Raw genomic sequence first — 13,615 nt, forward strand, 5'->3', positions numbered from 1 at the left:
CCCGTATTTATAGCCAAATTCTGGTCCCGCTCCGACACCTCTATACCAACGCCAAACCAAAGTTCATCGCCGCCATGGATAGCTGCTTCAACGCCCGACACCGTTCCAGCAACCCCGTCCGCCCGTAAAACGCGTACAACCGCTCCACCGAAGTTTGTGCAACGTTTAATCGCCGCCCGGGCAACGCTGGCGAAGCAGCGGTGGTCCAGCGTTCAAGATTTCTGCGTTGGCCTAGCGGACCCAAGCGTCCACGAACTTGCGTCTAGCGGTGCCAAACTTTGACTGGGCGTTGGTGGAGCGGGAGTGAACTTTGCCGGGGCGGAAAATTGCCCCCTCCTCACCGCTCGCAATATTTTGTGCAGCTCAAAACTTTCGGAGCGGTAGCAGAGCCCCTCGAGAAACATCAGCGGTGGCCGAGCGTATACGGCGTTGCTTTAACGGGGGCCAACTTTTGTTAACGGTGGTGAACGGTTACGAGCGGTGATGAATTTTTTTCACCGCTCCAGGAACGCTCCAGCAAAGTTCGGGCGGTGTGACCGGGGTCTAAGCAACGTATGAAGAACAGTCCTCTGTTTGCTTAATGCACATTACCTTGTTGATGTTTGTTAAAACTCTGATTGATCTAATACATAAAGAATGCTGTACTTGTCTTTGAACCTTTATATTTGCTCTTCTCTTTTTGTTTTGGTTGTTCGATCAGTGTAGCTTTATTGAGTAGATAAATAATCGATAGTAGAGAATGAGTCGTTTATTTCATTGGTTGTTTGGTGTGATGGTCATCTTGTTTGGAGGTTAAAATGGAGATTAAAAAATGAGGGGTTTTTTTGTTATCCAGTACCCTGTTGTACAATATTTTGTCTATTTTATCTTCTCCATCTGTGTGCTGTTTTTTCTTATAGTATGCCATCCATGTAAACTTTCTTTTTCTTTAATCATTCTCTTACAGTCTGACCTTCGACCAGGGTGCAACAAAGCATCTGTTTATTGAATGATAATGGTTTAATTGTTTTAGTGCAAACTGCTCAGCAACTTGAGCAAGGAATTTAATGGCTTGTTTACAATCACAGACCCAAGCCACACATTATCCTCCTTAATTATTTACAACCTGGAGTCATTTGGAAATTTGGGGACTGCAGGTTTTATGAAGCCAAATGCGAAGCAAATGAGATTTACCAAGAAAGAAGATGAAAGAAAACAAAACCCAAGGGAAAAGAAGCAAAGAGGCAAAAACGCTACAAAATGCTTTTATTTATACATATAACAGCATTTTGTAACAGGAGGACAACAAAATGAGCACCTCCCTCACTTTCCTCACATTTATTCATGTGCGGATTGTAAATGTTTTTCCCTGTTGTTCATTTCCCTCTATTCAGATTCACATTAAGTATGGGTGCTTGTGGTTTTGTTTTTTGTTTCGTTTTTTTGCTCTCTGTCTCTCAGCATGTCTCTGTCAGGAGCAGCAGGTGTGTATAGCAGCCATTTAAATCTGAGCTTATTCCCAGCAGGTGTGCTCAATATAACGAGCCTCAGTAAGTGCAGAAAACATGGCACATCCATGCCTCCAACTGAGAAACACAAAAAGAAGGACATATTGTCCACAGCAATGGATTGTAATATTGTTTAATTTGTTTCGGTGCTGCAGTATTATGAAATGACCTTTCCATTAATGGTTTGGCAGCAACCACTGAGCAGCTGGCATTCAAAAATTTAAATTCAGTACAAGACGGGAAGAAAATATGCCAAAGCTTTATGATACTGTCACCGTCCGGTCCAGTCCATCCATGCCAAGACTGTGGGACTTCCATGCTGGCTCCAGGCCAGATCCAGGACAGAAATTCAGTCCTGCCTTGCTGAAGGCCATTTCCTGAAGCAGCACTCCCACACCTGCTACCACTCCTCTCTCATCAGCCAGGGCTTTTAAGAACTGTTTGGAGCTACTCCATTTGCCAGACTGTCTCTTGTAGACTTTCCTCGCCTTGCTACAGCTCGTTGGTTTTGTCTTCTTGATTCCCCCTGCCTGAATTTTTCATTGTTTTTTGTCAAGTTTTTCTGTCCAGTTTTTGTCCCTGTTTTTGCCTGCCTGTTCTTTTGAATTGTGTCTTTTGCTACCTCTGCCTGGATTTCCCTTGTCCCTGTGTTCATCAGTTTTTGTGAAGATTTTTCTGTCCTGTTTTTTGTCCCTGATCATGTGATCATGTGTCCCTGATCACTCCTGGCCTGTTTTTTGACTTCTGATTTTTGCCTGAGCCTGACTGTACCTTTGCCTTTCTGCCATCAACTTCATTAAAGTTTTCTCTTTACACTGCCTGTTTTCTGAGTCTGCTCTTGGGTCCTCACTTCACCTCAGCTCACCATTCGTGACAGCACAGTCTGGCCAACATGGACCCAGCAGATTTCACCCAGCTCAGAGCAGCGGTGCAGAAACAGGGAGCTTTCCTTGGGACCCACCAACAGGACATCCAACAGGTGAATCAAAACCTTGTTGCCATCTCTGACACTCTCAATCTTCTTGCCACTCAGCTATAACAGCTTCAAGTAACGTCTGCTCCTACACAACCCCCTCCACCTACCGCTCCTCCAGCTCCTGCTCCAGCCCTCTTCAGAGAGCCGAGACTTCCCACCCCACAGCCATACAATGGAGAACCAGGTACCTGCAGATCATTTTTATCTCTATGCTCGCTAACCCTTGAGCTTCAACCACTGGCCTTCCCTACAGAGCGTTCCCGAGTGGCCTACACCATCACTCTCCTCACTGGCAAAGCTAGGGAGTGGGGAACAGCTATGTGGGATGCCAATGCACCATGCTGCGCCAGCTTCAAGGATTTCACAGAGGAGATGAGGCGAACCTTTGATCGCTCTCTGTCTGGCAGAGAGGCAGCAAGAGACATGGGGCTGTGACAAGGTGCCCGGTCCACTTTTGACTATGCGATTGAGTTTTGCACTTTGGCGGCATCTTGTGGCTGGAACGAGTGCCTTGTTTAATGCATTTTTCAACAGGATGTCAGACCCCATTAAGGATGAGCTGGTCTCACAAGAACTGCCACCTGATCTCTCCGGTCTCATGGACCTCACCAGTCATATTGACTCCTGGATCAGACAGCGGGTGAAAGAGAGAACTCAGACTAGTCTCGCTCCCCTCAGCCTCCCATTCCTTCCACTTTGCCAATGCAGGTAGACCGAGTCTGCATCTCGCCTAAGGAACGACAGCCCCGTCAGGATATGAGGGCATGTTTTTATTGCGGACAGCTGGGGCATTTCTGCCAATCTTGCCCTTTAAAAGGAAGAGCCTACCAGTGATTTTAGGGGACCTGGTGGGCAATGTCCAGAATCAGCCCCCTACTGATTGACCACTACTCCCAGTGGTCATTATCCATGGGAATCAGCCCCACGAACTCCAGGCACTCATTGATTCAGGGGCTGACAGAAACCTGATCTGCTCGACCACCGCCAAGTGCCTGGGGATTCCACTACTGGCTCTGAACCTGTCCCTCACTGTCCTGACCCTTAACGGTACTGGTCTGACCACCATCACCCATAGAACGGCCCCGGTCACCTTAAGAATTTCTGGCAACCACTCTGAATCCATCCAGTTTTTTCTCGTCTTGTCTCGTCTCGTCTTCTTCCGCTTTATCCGGGACTGGGTCGTGGATGCAGCAGTCTAAGCAGGGAAGCCCAAACTTCCCTTTCCCCAGACACCTCGGCCAGCTCCTCGGGAAGAACACCGAGGCGTTCCCAGGCCAGCCGAGAGACATAGTCCCTCCAGCGTGTCCTGGGTCTTCCCCGGGGCCTCCTCCCGGGGGTACATGCCTGGAACACCTCCCCAGGGAGGCGTCCAGGAGGCATCCGAAAAAGATGCCCGAGCCACCTCAGCTGGTTCCTCTCGATGTGGAGGAGCAGCGGCTCTACTCCGAGCTCCTCCCGAGTGACTGTGCTTCTCACCCTATCTCTAAGGGAGCGCCCAGCCACCCTGCGAAGGAAACTCATTTCAGCCGCTTGTATCCGCGATCTTGTTCTTTCAGTCATTACCCAAAGCTCATGACCATAGGTGAGAGTTGGAACGTAGATCGACCGGTAAATTGAGAGCTTCGCCTTTTGGCTCAGCTCCTTCTTCACCATGACGGACCGGTAAAGCGACCGCATCACTGCGGAGGCTGCACCGATCCGCCTGTCGATCTCACGCTCCATCCTTCCCTCACTCGTGAACAAGATCCCGAGATACTTAAACTCCTGCACTTGAGGCAGGACTTCTCCACCAACCTGGAGAGGGCAAGCCACCCTTTTCACCAAAACCCCTATGGAGAAAAATCCGAGGACCGTGACGTCGCCCGGGATGACGCAGCCGGGGCCCCACCCTGGAGCCAGGCCCGGGGTTGGGGCTCGTATGCGAGCGCTTGGTGGCCGGGCCTTTGCCCATGGGGCCCGGCCGGGCTCAGCCCGAAGAGGTGACGTGGGCCCAACCTCCTGTGGGTTCACCACCCACAGAGGTAGCAGTAGGGGACTGGTGCAATGTGGATTGGGTGGTGGTCGAAGGCAGGGGCCTCGACGACCTGATCCCCAGACACAGCGGCTGGCTGTTGGGACATGGAATGTCACTTCGCTGGGGGGAAAGAGCCTGAGCTTGTGCGGGAGGTTGAGAGGTACCGGCTAGAGATAGTCAGGCTCACCTCCACGCACAGCTTGGGCTCTGGAACCCAGCTCCTCGAGAGGGGCTGGACTCTCCACTTCTCTGGAATCCAGTTTTTTGTCATGAGTAATCCCCATGTGCCCATAAGTCTTAGTCTGCCCTGGCTAACTCTACATAACCCCCATGTCAACTGGACTAACGACACCATTTTAGGATGGAGTCAGTTCTGTTTATCGTCATACCTGAGATCTGCCCTCCCTCACACCGAGCTGCTCCAGCCCACCATTGGTAAATATCCTGACCTCTCTAACATGCCTCCCGAGTATAATGACTTAAAACCTGTGTTCAGCAAGTCTCAAGCTGTTTCCCTTCCTCCCCATAGGCCCTATGACTGTGGAATTGACCTTCTCCCTGGAACTGCACCACCTAAGGGGCAACTTTACTCTCTCTCTCTCTCTCTCTCTCTCTCTCTCTCCCTCCTTCTGAAAGGCAAGCCATGGATAAATACATCACTGAGTCCTTAGCAGCTGGAATTATTCGTCCCTCCTCTTCTCCTGCAGGGGCAGGATTCTTTTTTGTGGAGAAGGACAAATCCTTGTGCCTTTGCATTGATTACTGTGGGCTAAATGACATCACCATCAAGAACCATTACCCCCTACCTCTCATGTCTATGGCGTTTGAGTTACTCCAGGGAGCCCAGATTTTCACCAAGCTCGACCTGCATAATGCTTACCACCTCATGAGGATCAGGGAAGGGGACAAATGGAAGATGGTGTTTAACACCCCCACGGGTCACTACAAATATCTCGTGGTTCCGTTTGGCCCGACTAATGCTCCCACGGTTTTCCAGGCCCTTGTTAATGATGTCCTGAGGGACTACCTTAAACTTTTTGTTTTTGTTTATCTGGACAATATATTGATTTTTTTTTTTTCCTCCTCCCTTGATGAACACTGCATCCATGTCAGGCAGGTCCTTCAACGACTCCTGGAGAATAAACTCTAAAGGCTGAGAAATGTGAGTTCCATAGAAGTTCTGTCTCCTTTCTGGGTTTTATTATCTCCCCCGCACAGATTCAGATGGACCCCTGAAACTCAAGGCAGTTGCTGACTGGCCCACCCCGTCCTCTCGGTGAGAACTCCAGCGGTTCCTTGGGTTTGCGAATTTCTACAGGCGATTCATCAGGAACTTTAGTACGGTAGCTGGGCCCCTCACGGCTCTAACTTCCACCAAGGTCCCTTTCAGCTGGGAGGAAGGGGCCGAGAAGGCATTCTTCAAGCTCAAATGAAGGTTCACGTCAGCACCTATACTCACCATTCCAGATCCGTCCCGACAGTTTGTGGTTGAGGTCGATGCTTTGGAGTCAGGGGTGGGGGCCATATTGTCCCAAAGATCAGCTAATGACAACAAGCTTCATCCTTGCTCCTTCTCTCGTCGGCTTTCCCCCTCTGTAAGAAACTATGACGTTGGCAATAGGGAACTGTTAGCTGTTAAACTGGCCTTTGAAAAATGGAGACATTGGTTGGAGGGGTCAGACCTTCCCTTCATCATATGGACAGATCACAAGAACCTTGAATACCTCAGGACTGCCAAGTGCCTCAATTCTCGTCAGGCCTGATGGTCTCTCTTCTTTTCTCACTTCAAGTTCACACTTTCCTTCCACCCAGGCTCTAAGAATGGTAAGCCCGATGCCTTGTCCAGAATGTTTTCTCCCCTCCAGGAGGAATCAACCTCCCCTGAGACCATCCTTCCTCCACGGTGCCTGGTGGGGGCTGCTCTGTTAGAGGTGAAAACCCTGGTCCAGAAGGCCCATGAGCAGGACCCAGGGCCCAGTAATGCACCTCCTAACCATCTTTTTGTTCCTGTTTCTGTGCGGGCACAGGTGTTGCAGTGGGGTCATGGTTCCAGAATGGCATGCCACCCAGGAGCAGCCCAGACTCTGGCACTCATCCAACAACATTTTTGGTGGCCATCCATCAAGGAGGACGTCCAGAGGTTTGTGGCAGCTTGCGACATCTGCGCCAGGAACAAGACTGGCAACAGACTCCCTACTGGCCTGCTGAGACCCCTTCTTGTTCCCCCCCAGCCCTGGTCACACACAGCCCCGGATTTCGTCACAGGACCCCCTAATACAGGTGGCAATACTAGTATCCTCACTGTTGTCGACCGTTTTTCTAAAGCTGTTAATTTTATCCCTCTGCCCAATCTTCCCACGGCCAAGGAGAACGCCGAATTGCTGATACTCCATGTTTTCCATCTACACGGACTCCCCTCAGACATTGTATCAGACCGTGGACCCCAGTTCTCCTAACCATCTTTTTGTTCCTGTTTTTGTGCGGGCACAGGTGTTTCAGTGGGGTCATGGTTCTAGAATGGCGTGCCACCCAGGAGCAGCCCGGACTCTGGCACTCATCCAACAACATTTTTGGTGGCCATCCATCAAGGAGGACGTCCAGAGGTTTGTGGCAGCTTGCGACATCTGCGCCAGGAACAAGACTGGCAACAGACCCCCTGCTGGCCTGCTGAGACCCCTTCCTGTTCCCCACCAGCCCTGGTCACACATACCCATGGATTTCGTCACAGGACTCCCTAATTCAGGTGGCAATACTTGTATCCTTACTGTTGTCGACCGTTTTTCTAAAGCTGTTAATTTTATCCCTCTGCCCAATCTTCCCACGGCCAAGGAGACCGCCGAATTGCTGATACTCCATGTTTTCTGTCTACACGGACTCCCCTCAGACATTGTATCAGACCGCGGACCCCAGTTCTCTGCCTGATTCTGGAAGGCTTTCTGTAAACTCATTGGTGCTTCTCACAGTCTGTCTTCAAGGTTTTCACCCTCAGACCAATGGACAGACGGAACGGGCCAACCAGGAGCTGGAAGTGGCTCTCAGGTGCATGGTGTCCAAGGATACTGCTTCCTGGAGCAAGACCCTTCCTTGGATAGAGTACTCTCACAACTCATTACCCACCTCTGCTACAGGTCTTTCCCCCTTCCAGTGCTCTCTGGATTACCAGCCGCCACTCTTCCCCATCCAAGAAGAAGAAGTCACCATGCCCTCTGCCCAGATGTTTGTGCACCACTGCAGGAGAACGTGAGCATTGACCAGGAAAAAGCTCCTATGTTCTGTCAAGATGTTTAAAGAGCAAGCTGACAAACACCATGCAGCAGCTCCCATCTATTGGGTGGGGCAGCGGGTAATACTCGCCACTTGCCCCTCAAGATGGTCTCCTGCAAATTGGCTCCCAGGTTCATAGGACCTTTCCTCATCTCCAAGGTAATTAATCCCTGCTCTGTAAGACTGTCTCTGCCCGTAACCATGCACCGTATTCACCCAACTTTCCATGTCTCCTAAGTCAAACCCCTTGTCTCCAGTTCCCTGTCCCCACCCTCCAAACCCCCTCCTCCTCCCAGGTTCATAGATGGTAGTGAGGTCTTCACTGTCAGGAGGTTACTGAAGGTACGACACTGAGGCAGAGGACTCCAGTACCTGGTTGATTGGGAGGGGTATGGTCCTGAGGAGAGGAGCTGGGTTCCTGCCAGGTTCATCATGGATCCTACTCTCATCACGGACTTGCACCAAAAACACCCCGAGGCACTTTCTAAGGCACCTAGAGGCACCCATTGAAGGGGGGGGGGGGTACTGTCACTGTCCGGTCCAGTCCATCCATGCCTTAGATAGTGGGACTTCCAGGATGGATCCAGGACAGGAATTCAGTCCTGCCTTGCTGAAGGCCGTTTCCTGAAGCGGCACTCCCACACCTGCTACCAAGCCTCTCCCATCAGCCAGGGCTTTTAAAGAACTGTTTGGAGCTACTCCATTTGCCAGACTGTCTCTTGTAGACTTTCCTCGCCTTGTTACAGCTCATTGGTTTTGTCTTCTTGATTCCCCCTGCCTGAATTTTTCCTTGTTTGTCAAGTTTTTCTGTCCAGTTTTTGTCCCTGTTTTTGCCTGCCTGTTCTTTTGAATTGTGTCTTTTGTTACCTCTGCCTGGATTTCATCAGTTTTTGTGAAGATTTTTCTGTCCTGTTTTTTGTCCCTGATCATGTCTACCTGCTCCTCTGTGTTTTTGACCTCCTGGCCTGTGTTTTTTGACTACCAATTTTTGCCTGAGCCCGACTGTACCTTTGCCTTTCTGCCATCGACTTCATTAAAGAAGTTTTCTCTTTACACTGCCTGTTTTCTGAGTCTGCTCTTAGGTCCTCACTTCACCTCAGCTTGCCACTCGTGACAGATTCATGTTCTGTTCTATTAGCCTAGACCCTGTTCTTCATACATCGCTTAGCCATCCAAAGAAGAAGAAAAAAAAACATTAGATGCAAGATTTTCTGATCATAATAGCTCCAAATGGGTTCATTTGATTCTTTGAATGCACCTGAGAACTTTGTTTTAGCATATTAAATTATTGTTTTGCCTGAAAAAAATCATAATCGGTGAGTTAAGGACTGGATAATGTGAATGTTAAAGAAGCCGAGAAAAGCTTTTATTTTAAATAATGAAGCTTTTTTTTTTCTTGCACACAATGTAGTAAATCATTCACAGTTTAATTTAAGGGGAGACGTTCTGAAAATCTCACTTGTTCAGTGCTCCGGCACATACATTTGAGTATCTGAAGCCTACCAACCCACAAGCTCTGAAATAAGACACCCAGTCACCCAGTTTCTTTTGTTCTTCCTATTTCAGAAAACGTAACATTCAGCTCCTCTTTCTATATCACAAGTTAAGGAGCTAATTAGAATGATCCCACCCCCTTATCTGTGTATCTCCACTCATGGGTTGAGAACTGCCTTTGCAAATGAAAATTCATGAGGGAAGTGCTACCTGATTGGCTGGTAAAAGAAGGGTGGGGTGAGCAGTGGCTCATTATCATTTAAAGGAATAGACACTCAAATCAGCATTTTTGATCAGGGCTGTTTAGATGGGGTGAGAAGAGAGCTGTGGTGTTTTATCCTTGTGGTATTTTGACCAAAGGATGTCACAGACATTTCTTTAAGACCTCAGGGAACTGTGTCAGCTTCTGGAAAAGGGGTATAATATGTCACCTTTAATATATCTACAGGACACTAATTTGAGTCATAATGCTTGCACAAGCTTTAGCTAATTTGTGCTAATGAGTGTGTGTAAGTGACTTGTGGGTAAAATATTATGTCTTTCCCATTATGTGTCTCTCATGGAATGTGATATGGGTTTTCCCAGAAGGCCAAACGTTTTAGTGGTTTAACTGGCATTATGGGTTCCGTTTCATGTCTGTCACCTATTCCATTGTGTCAGTTTTTCATCCATTTACTGTCAAATGTAAGTTTTGTTCAGTTATACAAAGAAAAATAGCATCTAAATCAACAAAAAGTGATAGTATGAAATCCTCCAATGTCAGGATTAGTAAGAATAAGCAACTTATATTACTGAAGGGTGACAGGAGTTACATTTTAATGCTTAACCATGAATGATAATTTCGTAGCTATAAATAAGACCAGTTTGTAGTGGTGCTTCATGTTTACCACTTTTAACTAATGGCATGAACTGAGAACATATGAAAAGAAGCTAAAAGTCGAGTAAAAATATACTAAAAAAAAAAAAAAGGAAATAAATGAAATTGCAGGTTCCAAATCTGGGACTGCACTGTAGTACAGTGACTGTAGTAGGTGACTGTGGTTTCAGTTATCCATGGTTTACTGTGGCTCAAAAATATAAAGCAGAAACATCAGAATCCTTTTCATGTGTGAGAGAGAGAGATTAGCAAATGTGGTCTCTCTTGTATCAAGACCTTACAAGAGAGACCACATTTGCATAACTTTCATCACCATATATTGTTATAATTGTTTTATTTTATTATTCGTTATTGTTGCTGATGTCTTATTGTGTGTAATGTGTGTATACATAGAGGATGTTACACGTTGCGCAAAGATATGAAGTTTATCTTCAAGTGGTGAACATATTCACAAGTGAGTGAAGCGAACTGGTGGTACTGTATTTTCAACACGAGAAGATAAACTTCATATCTTCGTGCCACCATGTAATGTTCATTATTACAGTTGTGGTCAGAAGTTTACATACAGTGACATGAATGTCATCTTGGATATGAATGTCATGGCAATATTTGGTAATATCCAACATGTATTACGCCACTCTACCCAATAGAGAATGAGCATGTAATATTGTTACAATATTGCATGTTGTCAAGACAACATGACGTTACATGTCAGAGCTCATGCAAATATCACACAATCATTTCTTTGTCGGCTGGGAAAGAGAGAAAACAAGACTAATCCAGTGCTACTGCTAGGATTAGCTATGCTTTAATAAATAAACTAAAAACTGAAACCAAAGACACGGTGAACACCTGAAAGGCTACCAAAACTTCATTATATATTCTTCACACATATTTACAAGAGAAAAACATACCAATGGACATCAAAAACTGGAAAAGAGACACATCGGAGATGTAAAACATCCGCACTAGGGAGTGACTGTGACAGTTTGTACACAAACATGGCCACAAGGTTTGCTTCATTAAAAATGGAAGATTTTGAGAGAATTTTGGCTGCCAGGTCGCTCCGTTGATGTTGATTTTAAAAAATAACTAAGCAAATTACATCAGGAAATGAATACTTAAGTCTGACTGAAAAATGCTGTGCCGAGTGTGCGTGGAAGAAGAGTCTTTGGACAGAAATCTTAGTTTCTCGGTTGTTAGCCTGTGCTACTGATGAATGCTACAGCAGCTAGAAGGTGACTTCACTGCCGTGCTAACAGCACCAACTTGTGGGTAAGCTAGCATTGGCCTTCAAGAATGCTGATATGAAGATTGTGTATGTATAATAATAATAATAATAATAATAATAATATTGGCTGGCTTTTTTCATGGTATATCAGATACATTCCAATCAGCTACTCATCTTCGGCTCGTTCAATATCATGCTAGCTGAATGGAATACAGTTCATCCCCCTTGATGTTTGTCCTGTTTTGTTGCATTACAAGCTGGAATTAAAATGGATTTTGGGGGGGTTAGTACCATTTGATTTACACAACATGCCTACAACTTTAAAGGTGCACGTTGTTTTTTATTGTGACACAAACAATAATTAAGATGAAAAAAAACAGAAATCTGGAGTGTGCATAGATATTCATCCCCCAAGTCAATAGTTTTTAGAGCCACCTTTTGCTGCAATTACAGTTGCAAGTCTCTTGGGGTATGCCTCTATTAGCTTAGCACATCTAGCCACTGGGATTTTTGCCCATTCCTCAAGGCAAAACTGCTCCAACTCCTTCAAGTTAGATGGGTTGTGTTGGTGTACAGCAATCTTCAAGTTATGACACAGATTCTCAATTGGATTGAGGTCTGGGCTTTGATTAGGTCATTCCAAGACATTTAAATGTTTCCCTTTAAACCACTCCAGTATAGCTTTAGCAGTATGTTTAGGGTCATTGTCCTGCTGGATTGTGAACCTTCGTCCCAGTCTCAAACCTCTGGCTGACTCAAACAGGTTTTCCTCCAGAATTGCCCTGTATTTAGTGCCATCCATCTTTCCTTCAGTCCTGACCAGCTTTCCTGTCCCTGCAGATGAAAAACATCCCGACAGCATGATGCTGCCGCCACCATGCTTCATTGTAGGGATGGTGTTCTCAGGGTGTTGGGATTGCACCACACATGGCATTTCCCATGATGGCCAAAAAGTTCAGTTTTGTCTCATTTGACCAGAGAATCTTCTGCCATGTGTTTGGGGAGTCTGCCACATGCTGTTGGGCAAACTCCAAATGTGATTTTCTTTTTAAGCAATGACTTTTTTCTGGCCACTCTTCCATAAAGCCCCACTCTGTGGAGTGTATGGCTTAAAGTGGTCCTATGGACAGATACTCCCATCTCCACTGTGGATCTTTGCAGCTCCCTCAGTATTATCGTTGGTGTCTTTGTTGCATTTCTGATTAATGCCCTCCTTGCCCAGTCTGTGAGTTTTGATGGGCGACCTTCTCTTATCAGGTTTGTAGTGGTGCCATATTCTTTCCATTTTGCTATAATGGATTTAATGGTGCTCCCTTGGATATTCAAAGTTTGGGATATTTTTTATGACACAACCCTGATCTATACTTCTCCACAACTTTGTCTCTGACCTGTTTGGAGTGCTCCTTGGTTCTCATGTTGCTTGCTTAGTAGTGTTGCAGAGTCAGGGTCCTTCCAGAACAGGTTGATTTATACAGATGTCATGTGACAGATCATGTGACATTTTGATTGCACACAGGTGGATCTTCTCATCTCATCTCATCATCTCTAGCCGCTTTATCCTGTTCTACAGGGTCGCAGGCAAGCTGCAGCCTATCCCAGCTGACTACGGGCGAAAGGCGGGGTACACCCTGGACAAGTCACCAGGTCATCACAGGGCTGACACATAGACACAGACAACCATTCACACTCACACCTACGGTCAATTTAGAGTCACCAGTTAACCTAACCTGCATGTCTTTGGACTGTGGGGGAAACCGGAGCACCCAGAGGAAAGCTATGCAGACACGGGGAGAACATGCAAACTCCACACAGAAAGGCCCTCGCTGGCCACGGGGCTCGAACCCGGACTTTCTTGCTGTGAGGCAAGTGCTAACCACTACACCACCATGCCACCCCAGGTGGATCTTAATCAACTAATTATGTGACTTATGAAGTGAATTGGTTGGACCAGCTCTTATTTAGGGGTTTTATATGAAAGGGAGTGAATGCCTATGCACATTCTAGATTTCGTTTTTTTCATCTTAATTATTGCTTGTGTCACAATAAAAAAAAGTGTGCCTTTAAAGCATGTTGTGTAAATCAAATGGTGCTAACCCCTCAAAAATCCATTTTAATCCCAGCTTGTAATGCAACAAAACAGGACAAACACTAAAGGGGATGAATACTTTTGCAAGGCACCATATATCTGATATACCATTCAACACCAGCCAATATTATTTAAATGTCACTCAGATCTGCGACATATTTTGTATGAAAAATGTGAGTTTTTCAA

The sequence above is a fragment of the Neoarius graeffei genome, chromosome 3 (assembly GCF_027579695.1).
Source record: "Neoarius graeffei isolate fNeoGra1 chromosome 3, fNeoGra1.pri, whole genome shotgun sequence".
NCBI lineage: Eukaryota > Metazoa > Chordata > Actinopteri > Siluriformes > Ariidae > Neoarius > Neoarius graeffei.